Source organism: Lepus europaeus, chromosome 19 (assembly GCF_033115175.1).
Source record: "Lepus europaeus isolate LE1 chromosome 19, mLepTim1.pri, whole genome shotgun sequence".
Lineage (NCBI taxonomy): Eukaryota > Metazoa > Chordata > Mammalia > Lagomorpha > Leporidae > Lepus > Lepus europaeus.
In genome coordinates this window covers 52,551,009-52,562,182 of record NC_084845.1, presented here as the reverse complement: position 1 = coordinate 52,562,182, position 11,174 = coordinate 52,551,009, and the positions used below count along the sequence as shown (strand labels likewise).

General features: G+C 49.8%; 1 pseudogene; it reads left to right on the top strand.

Moving 5' to 3' along the window:
• Window positions 1-1,131: 1,131 nt before the first annotated feature.
• LOC133747718 (inactive serine/threonine-protein kinase VRK3-like) lies at window positions 1,132-8,742 on the top strand (annotated as a pseudogene).
• The last annotated feature ends 2,432 nt before the right edge of the window (window positions 8,743-11,174 follow it).

Sequence of the window (11,174 nt, the reverse complement as noted above, 5' to 3'; positions counted from 1 at the left end):
GTATGTTGAACTGCATGGGCGCCACGTGCTTGGATGTCTGGGTTTTGATGCCTTCTTCATCCCACAGTGTTCTGTTTTGCTCCAGTGGAAAGTTGATTTACTTGTGGATCTCTTAATTCATGCAAGGATTTACGAGAGCTGTGTTTGGGTGAGTCTAGGGCTAGCTGAGGCTTATTTCTGAGGTGTGGCCCCTTTGCGCTGTCTACCAGCTTGCTCAGGTGCTGAACAACATCTCTCATCGCTGCAGCTGGAGCACAGAGGCTCTCAGCACCGCGTGAGCTCAGGCAGGTCAGCCTCAAGCTGCCCAGCAGCTCCTTTTCCCTTGTTCTTTGTTCCTTTCCTGGCCACCTGGAGTCTTGCCTTGTGTATTCAGGGCTCAGTATTTGGCCAAAGACCTTAAGTGGTCTCCTATGTCTCTCAGACACATTCTTAGACATCTTATTTCTAGTATGTTGCCTTAAAAATTCCAGCCACCTCACTCACCTTCGATTCCGTTTTTTGTCACCTTAATCCAATGAGGTTCATGATGAATTTACCCAGGCAGAAATATTGAAATATTCAGTTGCCATGGGCCTCATCTCACGGTAAACTTGCTTGCCTGATGCCTACATCCAAAATCAGTTGTTTCGTATATTTTGTCCAGTCTTGTATCAGTTACCAATTTATGGCCAGAAAACAAACATCCCGTTGTTATAGAATACCCCAAAACTGGTTGAAGGTGTTGCTATAAAACCCTCAAACCTGCCACCCCCACCCCCAGCCCAACGCACAATCGGTCAGTTACTGAAAGTGGAGTGGTGAAAGAAAGTGTGTATTTACTGCAAGGCACAAAGAGCCACACAGTTCTTGCTTTATGCCTGGGCTCCCTGAGGGGTTCGGTGTACAGTTTCTTCCAGACCGAAGTTGGCACTGGGGGGTGTGTGTTTGGTTTGTGACCAAGTTCTTAGAAGGTCCGCAGTGCTCACGACCCTTCTTGCGTTGATCAGCTACATTGTGTTTTTTAGGGAATGTTGACGGTGGCACCACTCCAGGCAGGTGGCAGTTTTTTTTTTTTTTGCTCAGGGCCTAGGGATCCCGGAAAATAAATGCCTGTAGACAAGATTGAAAAGCAAGATGTTATCTATAGGCGAAATGAATGACCTTGAGAGCCTGGTGATTAGGGACCGGGTAGGACAGCTGCGTTACTGCCCTCAAGCTGGCGAAATAACTCTAGCGGAAACAGCACAAGAGAAATGCTAAGCTTGGGGAGGGGTGTGGGGAGACGGTGGGTGGCCAGGGCTCTGGTTCAAGTCCTCCTATTTCTTGTGACTCCTCAGTCCCAAAGGAGTAGGGGTGATGACAGTTCTGTGTGCTTCCTGCTGTTAAGAGGTGAAGTCGGATTCCTCGGGATTGGAGGAGAGGAAGCCACAAACCTTCTTTTCAAGACAACGTGTAATCCCGGGGGAGATTTTTCTGAGTCGTGACAGGGCTCGTCCCAGCTATTTGCCACACACTTTACCTCGCAGGTGCATTATTCTTCTACAGCGACAGTGAAAGCAACAGCATGCTAATACTCCTATGCCTGTAACGCAAGCCAGAAAGATGAGTGGTTTCTGCCACCAGGGACTTCTAGTCTCAAACCAGGGGCCAGAACCATGGATTAACACTTAGTGTGGGCTCACACGTAGCATTAACCTGGCTGTGTGGCAGTCTTTGAAGGCACGTTGAGTATAATCTGTCAGTGCAAAGTCATCCTCTCCATCCCTATCCCTGGGACGAAGATGAATAGCCGGTGATCTGAACAATGGAAGACATAGCTGATCCACCTATGAGATGGGTTTGGGAAATTGACAGAGTTTTATATATTTTTTCCCATCTTCTTTGAACCCAAGGGAGGAAACAAAGTCCATCTTTGTATCTCTCCCGGGGGAAGCTAAGGCTATCAACATTCCTCTTTCTTGAGTTAGAGTCAGCACACATGTTTACTCTCTTACCTCTTCTAAGGCATGGAGCTTGGGTGAGGCTGTGAGTTCAGCCTTTTGGGCTAAGATACCTGGGGGCAATGGCTTCTGCTTCCAAGTTCCCTGGAGAGCCAACACTGCATATCTAGTCTTTTGATTTTTTTTTCTGATCTTGGAAGCTATGCCCATCCTGCAGGAAGAGTTTCAAATTTAGGGTCCCTGAGGGGACAACAGCCAGGGTCGGTCTGCTAGTATACACTTGTTCAATAACGTGTAAGCAGTCCTGTGTGGGTTCTCCAGAGGGGTCTGGATTTAAAGACGATGCAGCTTTTAGAGTAACACCTTGGGTATCAATTCGTATGGCTTGGCATTGCCCCGTGTGGCTGCCGGTGAGCCAGTGACGTTCTTTTTTTCCAGTAGGGGAAGCAGGCAGTGAGCTGTGTACACTGCGGGAGGCTGTCCAAGAGTGAACACTGCTCTGTCTCCTGCAGGACACCCCACGTGGCTGCTGCTGTCCCCCAGACACGTCAGGCAGCTTTGGCTGACAATGTCCAGATTTTTTAAAAGGATGCCATTGGTCGCTTTGTCTCCCCACAATTTTGAGTCAATCCTCTAAAAACCTAATCCTTGTTTCTCTTGTACAAAGAGGTTGAAGAACATCCTTAGCACCTCCATTTGGATGCTGTACCATAGGTAGACTGCAGCATCAGGTGTGAGAATACCAAGTGTCACATCTGGTTAGCATCTCTCTCTTGAATGGAGGCCCTCTCATAGCTCTGGCAGTGTCTTTTGTGACAGTTCTTATCAGGCAATGTTGCACAAGCACCCACTCTTTATAACCTCTTGGCTTTATCTCATTTTATGTAGCATTGACTCCAGTGACTCATTCTTCATGTGTAGGATTTAACATTCTTTTCATGACTTCTGCATGCCACAGCATCAATCTTACTTGATATCTAAGATTCTGGCCTTCTTTCCCCTCTTTCTGGAAGACAAGGCTAATAATATCATGGTATTTAATAACGCTCCCGTCTAAAAATACTTACTGCTATTTGTTAACTAAGAAGGGCATTCCCAGAGCTCTCTCTGGAGTTGCTATCAGTGTCTGTCCATGGCAGTAGAATCACTAGTATCCTGCTACTCTCGATGACAGAGAGAGGCTTGGACTGGGGGACATATAGTGTCCAGCACCTCCCAGCTGGTCGGTGGTGATTTTCTGACTCTCAAACTTTGCAGTTGTAGATTTTACTTCAGTTTCTACTGAGAAGTTTTCAAGTCAACTTTCTGGATCTCTAAGGAGTCAGAGAGGGAGGTTAAGTGGATGGCCACACCCCAGTCCACTCCACCCTAACCGACCAGCCACTTGAACCAGGGTGGATGTTTTGATGTGTTTTGCTTTTTAGAGTTCCATGCAAAACAACTTACATGAGTTTCTGCTACAAACAAAACAGAACAAACAAGCAACTTTGTGGGAAGCGATTGTGTCCCATGAAGCATTCATGTGCCCTTTGAAGATACTGGTTTCCTACAAGACAAGCCTGAAACTGCTAAAGAAGAGAGAGTCGCTGTGGTTCCCCGCTTCTCACTGTGTGATGGTGCAGAAGTGTGCGGGTTCTTCAGTCTGGATCCAGGCTCTAGCACAAAGCTGGAAGGTTGTCTTTTGTCTGTTCACACTCCCATGGTCTCAGCTGGAAAGCCTGCACAATTGAGGGCAATAAAACTCCCAGCAACACTTTCTTCGTTTTCAATAAACATGTCAAAAGTCTGACTCCGTGGGCTTGGCAGCCTCTCTCTGACCCCAGTGGTCCCTGCTCTCTGCATTTGGGCCTTTGTGTGGTTCCCTCTTCTTGTGCATGGCCTGGGCCTGGGGACTTGCTTCTAATGAGCAGAATATGGCAAAGGTGATGGGATGGCACTTGGAAGATGAGGCTGTAGAAAGACAATGCCTTCTCCCTTGGGCGCCTTCTCCTGCTCTGTCATCAGCTTGCTTGCTCTGAAGGAAGCCAGCTGCCATGGATGAGCTGTCCAGTGATGAGGCCCACATGTCAGGAGGGGATGTCTCCAGCCAACAGCCACAGTGGTGAACTTGAAGCAGACCTTCCTCCAGCCGAGCCTTGCAGTGACCGTAGCCCCTGCTGATACCTTGGTCGGAGCCTTGTGAGACACCCTGAGTCAGAGACACCCAGCTATGCCCTGCATAGTCTCCCTGGACCTTAGGAACTGTGACAAGTGAACGCTTAAGCTGCTACACCTTGGAATAATTTGCTATTGGTGATAGACAGCACAGACAGAGTCTGGCACAAAGCTGACGTTGTGTGAATAATAGTTTTTTCTCTCTCCTGCCCCTCATCTTCTCCCAGGGAATGGTGACTTCTGCAGCAGCCCGAGCCTGCTCCTTGGCAGGGCCAACATTCATGCTGGACGCTGACCTAATCAGAAGCAGAATTCTCTGTTGCAAGCTCTCCAAGTCCTTTCCTTTTTGATAAATATTTCACTTGGGTGTGGTGAGACATAAAGATTATATGCTAATTGATACCAGAACTCAGAGCTCTCATGCACAGGATCAGAGGCTGTGAGTGGCTGGGGTGCTGGAAATCACAGTTCATAGTGTAGCCGCCCCTTCACAAATGCTCTGGGTGAGCTGGGTGCTGAAAACAGAGCGCTTCAGACAGACTGTGCAGCAGTGGCATTGAAAGATAAGATTTCTTGCATTTTGGTGCAAGAAAGTTTTGAGATCAGTGAAGTTTTTTCATACTATGCGTTTCCACAAACTCTTTGAGGACCCTGGTATTTATGATTTCAAATTCTTTTGCACCAAAATAAACGTACCTTTTCATTCTATTTTATGAACTTTTTGAGGTATCCTCATAGGACGTGGCTGCACTGCATGGAGGTGATCCCACATCATTTCCTGTGCGAGCACTTTAGGCAGGCGTGTTCTTTGTGTATTTTTTTTTTTTTCCCTTTTTCCTTCTCTCTCACATTCTCTGGCTGGCTGTAAAGGAAAGTGTCTTCCCATGGGAGCACTTTGAACTTTTATCTCCCCTCTGGGTTCTCAGCTTTCAGTCCCCCCTCCTGTCTTCCAGGTTATGCATCCACAGATCGCAAACTGAGAAGCCTCCAGTCTTGCGAGTATTGTTCATTCCATAAAATGTGATGCAGAGACGTGTGGAATTTCTGGGCTCTGCTTGCTGCAATGAATTTCATTCGATCTCCCTGAGAATTGAAGAAAGTCAAAGTCTTAGATCTAAAGAGAGATTACTGAGGACTGATCCCTACTGTTTTATTCTGCTACCCTTGAAATTCCTGAAAAGCCCATTTTTCTTTTTCTTGTGGGATTTCAAATTGGGGGTTGGGAGAGGGATCTCCACCAGGTATTTGCTGGTCCCCGGCATCTGTTCCAGAAGAGAAGCTATTTTACTCTCTCTTTCTCGCTCTCTCTAAAAAAAAAAAAAATTCTTGGCAGGTGTTGTGGTGCTGCAGGGTAGGCCATGGCTTGGGATGCCTGCATCCCATAGCAGAGTGCCTGGTTCTAGTCCTGGCTATTCCACACTTTTATCCAGCTTCCTGCTAATGCTCTTGGGAAGGGAGCAGAAGAAGATCCAAGTAGTTGGTTGGATTCCTCCCACCCACATGGGAGACCTGGATGGAATTCCTGGCTTCCAGTTTCCGTTTGGCCTAGCCTTAGCCGTAGTTGGTATTTGGGGAGTAAACCAGTACATGGAAGATCTCTTTTTCCTCTATGTCTCTCCCCCTCTTGTCACTTTGCCTGTCAAATAAATAAACCTTAAAAAAATTCCTTATGAACATGACCAAGGTCCAAGAACATTATGGAAGGGAACTGCTTACAGGCTGCGGTCCATCCATTCCTCTGAAGAGTTCAGTACTCAGTGTGCAGGGGCCGGCCGGCTCATAGCTGTAGGAGGAAGCTAAGTGAAGGCAACAAGAGAGGGGCAGGTTTAATAATACACTTGTACCTTTATTATGTCTATACTCTTACACGAGCAGGCTTTTGAAGAGTTCAGAGAAATTCATATTATCCTACGATCGCATTTTCCATGAACTTTTTGAAACCCCTTGGCTATGAATGCATCACAGAGTGTATCTGCTGAAACATATTTGTAGGTGCTCAGCACTCTGAAAACACAGGCTGCGAGCCCAATGTAGCCCAGTGTCTTTTCTCTCGCATCACACTGACTGTCATTAGATCCCCTGAAAGCCGTACTTCTGGGAGTGACACATCCCCTCTAGTCCCAGTTTAAATGCTTTCACTGGATCTTTGGTCGGATGCCATCTGACTGTACCACCTCCAGGGAGCAGGCTTGATGCCTGTCTTGTTCCTCAACGTGTCCCTCATGCTTCAAACAATGCCTGGCCCACAATAGATACTCCTTGGATATTTGTTGAGTGTTGAATTAAATATTGCCGAACACGTTGAATAAATAGGTTGAGCCTGGTGAGAATTTTCAGAGGATTTATTCTACAATGTACTGAAGATCATGCTCACTACGTAGCATGATAGTCTCTTACGAAGGACTCTGGGGAGAAAAGACTCCCTTGTTTTAGAAAGGAATGAGTCTGCCTTTCTTGAAAGGCAAGTCATGTTGCTTCAGTTGTGTGGATGTAGGGTTTCTTTTCCAGCTGGCTGCTGGGAAACTCCAAATGGCGTGTGTTTCATTCGCTTCTTCTTCTTTTCTTCTCCTTCTCCTTCTCCTCCTCCTCCTCCTCCTTCTTCTTTTTTTAAAGATTTATTTATTTATTTGAAAGTCAGAGTTACACACAGAGGTCTTCCATTCACTGGTTCACTTCCCAGATGGCTGCAACGGCCGGAGCTGAGTTGATCTGAAGCCAGGAGCCAGGAGCTTCCTCCCGGTCTCCCACGCAGGTGCAGGGGCCCAAGGACTTGAGCCATTCTCCACTGCTTTCTCAGGCCTGAGCTGGATCGGAAGAGAAGCAGCAGGGTCTCGAACTGGCGTCCAGATGGGATGCCGGCGCTTCAGGCCAGGGCGTTAACCCGCTGCACCACAGCGTCGGCCCCTCATTCGCTTCTTGTAGGATGCTTGGCTTTCTCAGTGACCTTCCACGTCTCCTAAAGAACCACACTTTTCCTAAAGATTTCTAATGGTTTGTGATTTTAGAGGTCTTTGCAAGCAGTCCTAACTGCCGAGGGGGTGCCAGAGCAGAACTGATGCTATACAGAGGGAGAAGGAAGGAAAAGAGTGAGCGGGACGAGATCAAGGGTTGAACAACCAGTTAGGAGGCTGGAAGAACAACCAATCTGAGGCAGAGATAAAACCCACCGGAGGGCTGGAGTTTGCAGCCCTGTGTAGCCAGCCTTCATGATAACACCAAGCGCGTTCCCAGTCAGAGGGCTGGTCTGTCGCGGAGGCGTCTGGGAAATGGAGTTCCGGGGCACGTACAGCGCGGGGAGGGGGCGTCGTCGGCCTGCAGGACTGAGGATGCGCGAGCGGAGCCCTTGGCGCTAGCGGAAGTTTGCGCTGGTGGACCGAGAAGGTGAGGCCTAGTGCCGGTGGAGGGCCCTGAGTCTTCCCGCAACACCCAGGGCCCCGCCAGACCGCTCCTCAAGTGCAGACTGCCTCTGCCCAGCCGGTGGCGTCGGTCAAATTCTGCCCCCGCTGTGGAGCTGTGGAGCCCTGGAGCCGCACCGGAGCCGCACCAGAGCCCGCGGGCCGGCCGAGGCTCCAGGGGAGAGCCGAGCTCCAAGCCTTCCGAGGCTCTCCCAAGAGAGCGATATGGTCCTGCACCGTCACTCATCCCACTCTTCCGTCTTGTTGGGCGGTGGCTGAAGATTCTGAGGCCCCCAGGGTCCCCCAGCAGACCCCCCAGCCCCCGGAAGCAGCCCGCAGACGACCAGGCAAAGCCGCAGACACTGAAGTGGAGGCTGGTGACCGCCTCGCTTGAGGCTTTACCCGTAGGGACAGTGCTGACCGACCAGAGCGGGCAGTGCTGGGAGCGGGGAGCCCTCGCGAGCAGCGACCACCAGGGCGTCCTCTAGGAAGCTGAGCCCACCCCTGGCCTCACGAATGCCCAGAAACACCGATTCTCACTCAAAACTGGATGCCAAGGCCGGATGCTTGTTCAATGAGCAGAACTTTCGGCGGACCGCCAAGCCTCTGCAAGTGGACAAGGACCGGAAGCTGAGCTCCCAACCCCTCCTGGCTGTCCCCACCTGCGTGGGTTTTGGCATTCACCAGGAGGAGTGCAGGTTCTTGGTGTTCCCCAGCCTGGGGAGGAGCCCCTGAAGCGTGTGGTGTCAGAGGTGTGTGTGCCGCAGGGGGCCTGCAGACCACTGGGCACCTGGAGTTCCTCCGTGAGAATGAGTATGTTCATGGCAATGGGACAGCTCCGGATATCCTTGTGAACCCAGACGACCTGAGCCAGGTGACCCCGGGGGGCTACGGCTTCACCTACCGCTGCTGCCCAGGTGGAAGGCAGCAGGAGCCCACCCAAGGGGGACCTCGAGTTCATCGGCACGGACCTGCACAAGGGCTGTAGGCCAGCAGGCTCTGCAGGGTTCTGCCATGGACACACTGCCTGCCCAACACCAGGGAGATCATGAAACAGAAACAGAAGTTCCTGGACAGCCCAGGGCCCCTGGTGGGACTGCGTGGTCTCCGGATCAGGCCCTCAGGGGGTGTAGGAGTACCTGAAGGTGGTGGTGGGCCTCAAGTATACGGAGACACGGCCCCACGCCATGCTGAGGAAGAGTCTGGAGGCTCTGCCGCCGGAGCTGTGTGTGTTGCCCTATGGCCCCCGGACCTCCCAGAGGTGCAGTAGGTAACCCAGAATTTCAACTTGCAGTCGGAAACAAATCTTTAAAAGAAAACGAAGAGATAATGTGACTTGGGGCCTGCTGTTTAATTACAGATAAAATTCTAGACAAATCCCTGGAATGCATGTTCCTGCCCACTGCTGGGGCGCCCCCCCAGCGTCAGGGAGGCCGCAGCTGCTCTCCGCATGATGGGAAGTGCCTCCTTTCCCTGTCCAGCTTCAGGGCTGACTCCTTGGTGGCTGCAGGGGGTGTGGACGGAGCCCAGCAGGGACCCTCCTGGCGGTGGCACCACTCTGCTTTGGTAATAAATTGTTTTATTGGGAAAAATGCAAAAAACAAAACAAAAAACCTGCAAGTGTTGCTGAAGGCAGCCTCTGGGAAGAAGCAAGAGCTTTGTCCCTCTTAAAGGGACTCTGCTCTTTTCGCATTAGGACAGGGACCTGCACTAACTGCCTGTGAGTCTGTCTTACTCCTCACTCACGGATTCTGTCACAGCTACCTAGCTCTGACCCGTGACAAGAAGGTAGCCACAGAGGACGGTCAATGAATGGGAGTGGCTGTGTTCCAAAAAAATGTTATTCACAACAAAACAGGAAGTGGACAGGGGTTGACTTATGGGTGGTACTTTGCTGACTGCTAATTTCAAGCAATTTGGGAATGTTTGATCCTCACTCATTGATATATATTTTTTCATCCACTCAGCAAAACTGAAGAGTCTCTTGTGGATCTACCTCTCTTTGGAGGCACAGGATGCTAAAGGGTATTAAAGGGCCATGAAGATTTTCTCCATCTCTTGTTGATTACACAGGTGAGGATGATTCTTTGTCCACATTTCCTATGAGACACACATGTAGGTGTGACCGAGCCCTGGAGCCACTGTGCCAGATCTCCCCAGGTGAAGTGTGTGTCTGTGATGTTTGGGACCGAGGTTCTCTTGGCCAACAATGGCAAAAGCTGAGATTCTATTTTTTGGCCTCTTTCATTCTCTCATTTGATTCTTGGAACATCTTCACATCAAACTGTGTAAGTCCAGAGCCAGGGGATCCGATTGCTATTTTAGTCGGATTATGATTTTTGTGCTTGACCTTGGCAGGTCCATTTATCCCCTGGCTTAAGTCTGTCAGACTTTAGAATCATTGGCGACCATATTGTCAGCAATTGATTCTTTTTTTTTTTTTTTTTTTTTTTTGACAGGCAGAGTGGATAGTGAGAGAGAGAGACAGAGAGAAAGGTCTTCCTTTTTGCTGTTGGTTCACCCTCCAAAGGCCGCTGTGGCCGGCTCATGGCGCTTATCCAAAGCCAGGAGCCAGGTGCTTCTCCTGGTCTCCCATGCGGGTGCAGGGCCCAAGCACTTGGGCCATCCTCCACTGCCTTCCTGGGCCATAGCAGAGAGCTGGCCTGGAAGAGGGGCAACCAGGATAGAATCCGGCCCCCAACCAGAACTAGAACCCGGTGTGCCGGCGCCGCAAGGCGGAGGATTAGCCTGTTAAGCCACGGTGCCGGCCCAGCAATTGATTCTTATTCAGATGAAATCTTACCTGGAGCTCAGGTGTATGCAGTGAAGTCAGGAGAATAATACCCTGTCCAGTGCCACTTCGTCCTGACGCTCACTCTCACCACCCCTGCAGGAGTTTGAAGCGTCTCTGCTGGAATCCAGGGGCTCTTAGGTGGCATAGGGTAGACATCGTGGACCTCAAGGACTCTTGGGTTTCCTGTACTGTTTCTGCCATGCTCCACCCCCTCAGTATTTTGGACACCCCCCAAATTATTTGTGCTACTGCAAAATGGCAGGGACTTTTCAAAGGTGTGTTCTTATCTACCCACTCATCTCCTTTGCTGATTGGCTCTCCACTCTTTGCAATCTGCACTTCTACCTCCCAACCTTCTATTTATGGCCCTACTCCAAGTACCCACTTATACAGTTTGTCTAACTAATTGGCTTCTTTATTTTTTTAAAGATGTATTTATTTATTTTGAAAGTCAGAGAGAGGGAGTGGTGGGGCAGGGTTGGGGAGAGAGAGGGAGGGAGGGAGAAAGAGAGAGAGAGAGAAAGAGAGAGAGAAAGAAAGAAGGAGAGAGATCTTCCATCTACCAGTTCACATCCCAAATGACTACAATAGCCAGTGCTGGGCCAGACTGAAGCCAGGAACCAGAAACTTCATCTGGGTCTTCCATGGGGGTGACAGGGGCCCAGACACTTGGACAGTCTTTATTGCTTTTCCCAGGTTATTAGCAGGGAGCTAGATTGGAAGTGGAGCAGCTGGGACATTAACTGGCACCTCTATAGGATGCTGACATTGCAGGAGGCGGCTTTATCTGCTGTGCCACAATGCTGGTCCCACGAATTGGCCTCTTATACAAAACTTTGGAAAGATCCATTGATTCCACTAGAATGTCAGCTCACAGCTTTCAGTTGTCCTGCTTCAGTGAAACTTTCTTCC